Genomic DNA, 6,617 nt, shown 5'->3' with positions numbered 1-6,617 from the left:
TACTGTTGGATTCTGATCATTGGCTTCAATTGTATGTGTTATAATTAGTATAGTCGAGTCGATATACGTCGTCAATTAGTTTCAGTTGGAATGATAGCAATTCGACTCAGGCTGTTTTGATTTACTGAAGCATTGGGGTTCAGTTTAGCTGTTTATTGTCACTGGGTATTAGTCTTGTTTAGCTAAATCAGAAAACATTTAAGGATTGATTCATAGCTGCAGTCTAGGATAGGTCTCAAATTTTAGTTTAATTGATGGTATTGTTTACTCATTTTCAACCTTGGGCAGCATGTGCATTGCAGTATAATGGACAGCATGTGCTGTCAAGACATAATCCTGCTGCCCATACCTGTTCAAAATAATAAGAGATAAGTCCTTATAATAAGGAGAAAGGGCCTGTCAGGGGAATATCATGGGAGGGGGCTTTTATTTTATCTGGGAGTGGAAAAACAGCAGAAAAAATGAGGGAGTTTGAATGGTTTTACAGGCTGTAGATGGTCTGAGGAAGGTTATAAATAGAGGGGGGTTCCATTAGTTACGGAAAGACACACATAGACTGAAAAGAGAGAGGAGGGAGATATACAAATACACACATACAGAGAGAAGCTAAAGATTAGACAGAAAACAGTTTTGAATTAGAAAGAGAGGGTTCAGAAATCAGAGAGCAGAGAGTTTAAAAAGGGAGAGAGTTCTGAAAATCAAAGAGAGTTCAGAAATCAGGGGAAGATAGAAAAGAAATTTCTGTTTGTTTGATTGAAACTGAAAACACTGTTTTCTTTCTCTTTTTCTGTTTGGACACTAGCTCTAATCTGCTACTGGTTCAGTCAGACTAAGGGTCTTTGTTTTGAAGTATTTGAAAATCAGCAACTGTGTTCTTTTATTGTATCGGATCCATCTGTTACCTGTTTGGAATGACATTGGAGTTTCCTGGGTCTCAACTGGGCTTTATTCTTTTACTTGGACATTGGGTATTGTATCATTGAGTTACTGTTTGGTTTATCCTGCCTGAGTTTGTCATTGCTGCTGTATTTGTTGTTTGCTGCTGCCATTCTTGTTGCTGCTGCTGCTGACTTGCCTGCATTCTGTTTCTTCTGTTGTATTCAACATTTAGGTACACATTTGAATCTCACATTGATGTAACGGTTAAAATCATGAAATGAAAGATGCACAGGAGTTTAGTCAGTCGCTGCTTTACTATAGCTTTGTAAATGTGGTTAAATCTGTGTAAATTTCAGTTTGTAGCTTAATAGAGAATACATTAGTGAGCTTGTACTTAATTGAAGCTTATGCTGGTCTAAAACTGCGACATATGATTCGTTTAGTGGTATACATGATGTAACTATATAATTCATGGAATGTGCAATCACTTAGTGTAATTGTTAATTCGAACTTTTCTCCAGTTGTTTTGAGCATGTAGGGTGGATGGCTTTTAAATCTTGCCAAATACAATACAGTTTTAAATTTTTGAGTTTCAACTTCATTAGGCAGTTTATAGGACCAGTTCCGAATACCATTAGTAGCATCCTCTAATAAGTAATTCTATTAATTCTGTTTAAATGGGTTAGTTTAAATTTAGCTTGAGGAGTGTTTGGAGTAAGTGTAGCGTTTCATCAATCTTGTATGTAATTCTTTTTTTATTAAAAATATGTTCCATGAGGTACAACATTCTTCACCTTGTAAACAATTAATCAGATGATTAACAAGAATCCGGAGTTGGCCAAAGCATGCAATTTAATTAGCATGTATCTTCTTTCTTCTATTTTTAGAAACAAACATAATAGAAATGTAGTCACTGTAGGTTTATCCTTTCAAACAATGAGACGAGCCTCGCCAAATAAAAATGCAAATTACGGGGCCCTCAATAATCGGTCATAATAAATACTTAGAATTTGGGATGGACTGTTTAGTAAATTTCACTGCCTTCCCCAAAGATAATAACGCGTTAGACTCTTTAGGCGCGACTTAATTAAATTACATTCTTAAATTCGGGTGCGCATTTATGTGACCCAAATTCAAATCTCAACGGATTCGAAATGTGTTAACAACTACGGGTGCATTGATTGTGACGTGGTTCGAGATGCATTTTCACGACGTTGCAATTCTATAAAAAATAATTGATAAAAATAAAAGCGGTTTAAACTTAATAAAAGCACATAAGTCACAACATGTATTTAAATCGGATATTTAGCCATTATAACAATTTAAGCGATCGTGCTAGAACCACGGGATTCGAGGGTGCCTAACACCTTCCCTCGGGTCAACAGAATTCCTTACTTAGAATTTCTGGTTCGCAGACTTCATTTGGAAAGTCGAAAATTTCCTCGATTTGGGATTCAAGATAAACTGGTGACTTGGGACACCAAAAGCCAAACCTTTCCCAAGTGGCGACTCTGAATTAAATAAATAATCTCATTTCGAATATTGTCACTTAAATTGGAAAAACTCCCTCACGCATTTAACCCTTCGGGGCGGGCGCGCAAAAAGGAGGTGTGACAAGCCTACCTTCGCAAATACGGTGATCGCATTTACAACCAATTCCTCACATATGCGATCATACCAGAACCAGAAATTCCAACTCCTTCACAAAACACTCCGAATCTACTCTGAAACTCACCCGAGCCCCCAGGGCTCCAAACCAAACACCGGCACAAGTCTAAAAACATAATACGGACTTGCTCGAAGCCTCAAATAACACCAAACAATGCTAAAATCATGAATTACACTCCAATTCAAGCCTAATGAACTTTAAAATTTTAAACTTCTACTTTCGATGTTTAAACCTATCAAATCACGTCCGATTGACCTCAAATTTTGCACACAAGTCATATTCGATATTACGGACCTACTCCAACTTCCGGAATAGAAATTTGACCCCGATATCAAAAAGTCTACTTCCGGTCAAACTTCTCAAAAACCTTCAAATTTCCAACTTTAGCCAAATGACTCCAAAATGACCCACGGACCTCTGAATTCACTTCCGATCGCGCTCCCAACACCAAAATTACCATACGGAGCTATTCCCAGACTCAAAATCTCAAACGGACATCGATAACACTGAAATGCACTTCAACCCAAACTTATGAAATTCTTCCAAAAATGCTAACTTCCACAATAGGTGCTGAAATATTCCCGGATCTTCCAAAACCCGATCCGGAGATACGCACAAGTTCAAAATCATCATACGAACCTGCCGGAACCTTCGAATCCCGATTTCGAGGTCGTTTACTGAAAAATCCAATCTTAGTCAATTCTTTCAACTTAAAGCTTCCGAAATGAGAATTCTCTCTCCAAATCAGCTCCGAACTTCCCGGAATTCAATTCCGACTATGCACACAAGTCATAATACCTGAAGTGAAGCTACTCAGAGCTTCAAACTGCAGAACAACGCACTAGAGCTCAAAACCACCGATCGGGTAATTACAAAAATAATTATTCCTTAAGGAAAACTGAATATGGCATACTATTGGCTTATTCATGCAACAAATAGTTATTCGTTCTTTGCATCAGAATTAATATGGATTAAATCATGGAATGGAAAGGCACGATAAAATTATAAAGTAGCTTCTTTTGTTCAATTGAATATAATTTAGATACATTATGTTTATTGACTACATAAAGCTCCAATCTACTTGTTATATTACAACTCAAAGATTAAAGAAGAATTATCTCTACAAAATAGTTAATCGGCCTCGATGTTCCATTGACAATGGTGACAATCATATTTGCAAACAATGTCTATATAATCTATAGATTTATAGACTATATTAAAAGCACAAAAACTCTTAGGGAAATGTGTTCTTTTTTTTTTGACTTCTTAAAAATAAAGTTCACATTGAGCACAATTATAATTTAGGTTATTTTCCTAAAAATGTGAATAGCTCAAATAAAAAAAGAAAATGACTACTGACTTTATTTCTATAGTTTTCTATGTATTCATTCTCTTTCAATTAATTCTTTTACATAACAAATTAATGGTTATATTATGGTTATATTTGGATAAAAACTTCTAAACGTCATGGATAAAAACTTTTTTCAATTGATTTCAAATTCCTAAATATTAGGAAAGTAATTTAAATTACAATTGTTTCCAATGTGAAATATATCTTTAAAGAGTAAAATTTCATTAAGGGTCGTCGTGCCTTTAATATATAAATAAATAGATATAGATATATAGAATATAAATATAGATTGATACTACAGTCAAACCTCTCTATAACAGCCTCGTTTGTTCTGAATATTTTCTGATGTTATAGCGAAGTGCTGTTGTAGAGTACATATATTATAATATAACATAAATATTGGTTCTGAAAAAATTTGGCTTTTGTAGTGAAGTGTTGTTATATAAGAATGCTGTTATAGAGACGTCTGACTGTATATGATGTATGTATATTAGGCCTATTAATAACGATTTATGTATTTTAGTCCTATTAATAATGATTTATGTAGGTGAAATCGTAATCGATCTTACATTTGTAAATGCTAAGTTGCTATATAATATAAATAAGTAAAGATTTAATAGTTAATTTTTATTAATATTTGAAAAGGAATTAAATGAGAATTTTATAGACCACGTGGGATTTGTTCAAACTCAAAATTCCACTTGTAATTTGACAACAATTTTAAAAGAATTTTCTAAATGTTATAAAATATAACCCAAAATAACAATATAGAACAAGCAAAACAAACTAAGAGATATAGATAGAAAGAGAGGAAGATAGATTCTTATTTCTTCTTCAATTGTGTGTATTTTCCTATCTATTACAAGGCCTTTATATAGGCATAAAAAGTGAAGAAAATATGTCATGGAATATGTCATTGAACATACAAAATATGTCATTGAATATGTCATTAAGCATTTGAGATGAAGATCATGGAAGAAGAGTAGACATCCACCATAATGTGATATTTATCATAACACTCCCCCTTGGATGTCCAAAGATAATGTGTCTCGTTAAAACCTTATTAGAAAAAAAAAACTCTATGAAAAAAAAAATCCTAGTGAAGGAAAAAGAGTACACATGTTTAGAAATACGCCTTTTGGTTGCCTCGTTAAAAACCTTGCAAGGAAAACCCAGTGGTACAAAACCTTGTAAGGGAAAAAGAGTACAACGCGTATTAACTCCCCCTGATGAGAGCATCAACTCACATCCTTGAGTCTTCGCATCCCAATTTTGTACACCAGTTTCTTGAAGGTTGATGTTGGTAGAGATTTGGTGAACAAATCAGCCATATTATCACTTGAACGAATTTGTTGCACATTGATATCACCATTCTTTTGAAGATCATGTGTAAAAAATAACTTTGGGGAAATGTGCTTTGTCCTATCTCCTTTTATGAATCCTCCCTTCAATTGGGCTATGCATGCTGCATTGTCTTCATACAAAATTGTGGGTAGTTTTTCACACTTCAAACCACATTTGTCTAGGATAAGATGTATTATAGACCTCAACCAAATACATTCTCTATTTGCTTCATGAATAGCAATTATCTCAGCATGATTAGAAGAAGTAGCCACGATTGATTGCTTAGTCAATCTCCAAGATATGGCAGTGCTGCCACATGTAAACACATAACCTGTTTGAGATCGAGCCTTATGCGGGTCAGATAAATACCCAGCATCGGCATAACCAACAAGATCGGGATTGTAATCATTGCCATAAAATAAGCCCATATCGGTAGTCCCTTTTAGATATCGCAATATGTGTTTGATCCCATTCCAGTGTCTCCTTGTAGGAGCAGAGCTATATCTTGCTAAGACATTAACCGAAAAAGTTATGTCAGGCCTTGTAGTGTTAGCAAGATACATTAGTGCACCAATTGTACTAAGATATGGTACTTCAGGACCAAGAAGCTCTTCATTCTTTTCTTGAGGTCGAAACGGGTCCTTATTCACATCAAGTGATCGAACAATCATCGGAGTACTTAATGGATGTGCTCCATCCATGTAAAACCGTTTCAATACCTTTTTAATGTAGGCAGATTGATGAACAAAAATCCCATTTGTCAAATGTTCAATTTGCAAACCGAGACATAATTTTGTCTTTCCGAGATCTTTCATCTCGAATTCCTTCTTTAAATAATCAGTTGCCTTTTGGAGTTCTGTAGGAGTTCCAATAAGGTTTATGTTATCAACATATACGGCAAGTACAACAAATTCCAATGTTGTTTTCTTTATAAAAACACATGGACAAATGACATCATTTATATAACCCTCCTTTAATAAATACTCACTAAGACGGTTATACCACATTCTTCCTGATTGCTTTAAATCATACAAAGATCTTTGCAATTTGATTGAAAATGTTTCCCAAATTTGAATTCTGTGCGTTAGGCATTTTAAATCCCTCGGGAATTTTCATGTATATCTCATTATCAAGTGAGTCGTAAAGGTAGGCTATAACTACATCCATTAAATGCATGTCAAGCTTTTCATGGACAGCAAAACTAATGAGATAACGGAATGTTATAGCATCCATAACAGGAGAATATGTCTCTTCATAATCGACCCCACACCTTTGTGAAAATCCTTGTGCAACAAGGCGTGCCTTATATCTTTGTACCTCATTTTTCTCATTCCTTTTGCGTACAAAGACCCATTTGTACCCAACAGGCTTAAC

The sequence above is a fragment of the Nicotiana tabacum genome, chromosome 6 (genome assembly GCF_000715075.1).
Source record: "Nicotiana tabacum cultivar K326 chromosome 6, ASM71507v2, whole genome shotgun sequence".
Taxonomy (NCBI): Eukaryota; Viridiplantae; Streptophyta; class Magnoliopsida; order Solanales; family Solanaceae; genus Nicotiana; species Nicotiana tabacum.
This window is presented reverse-complemented; position numbering follows the sequence as displayed.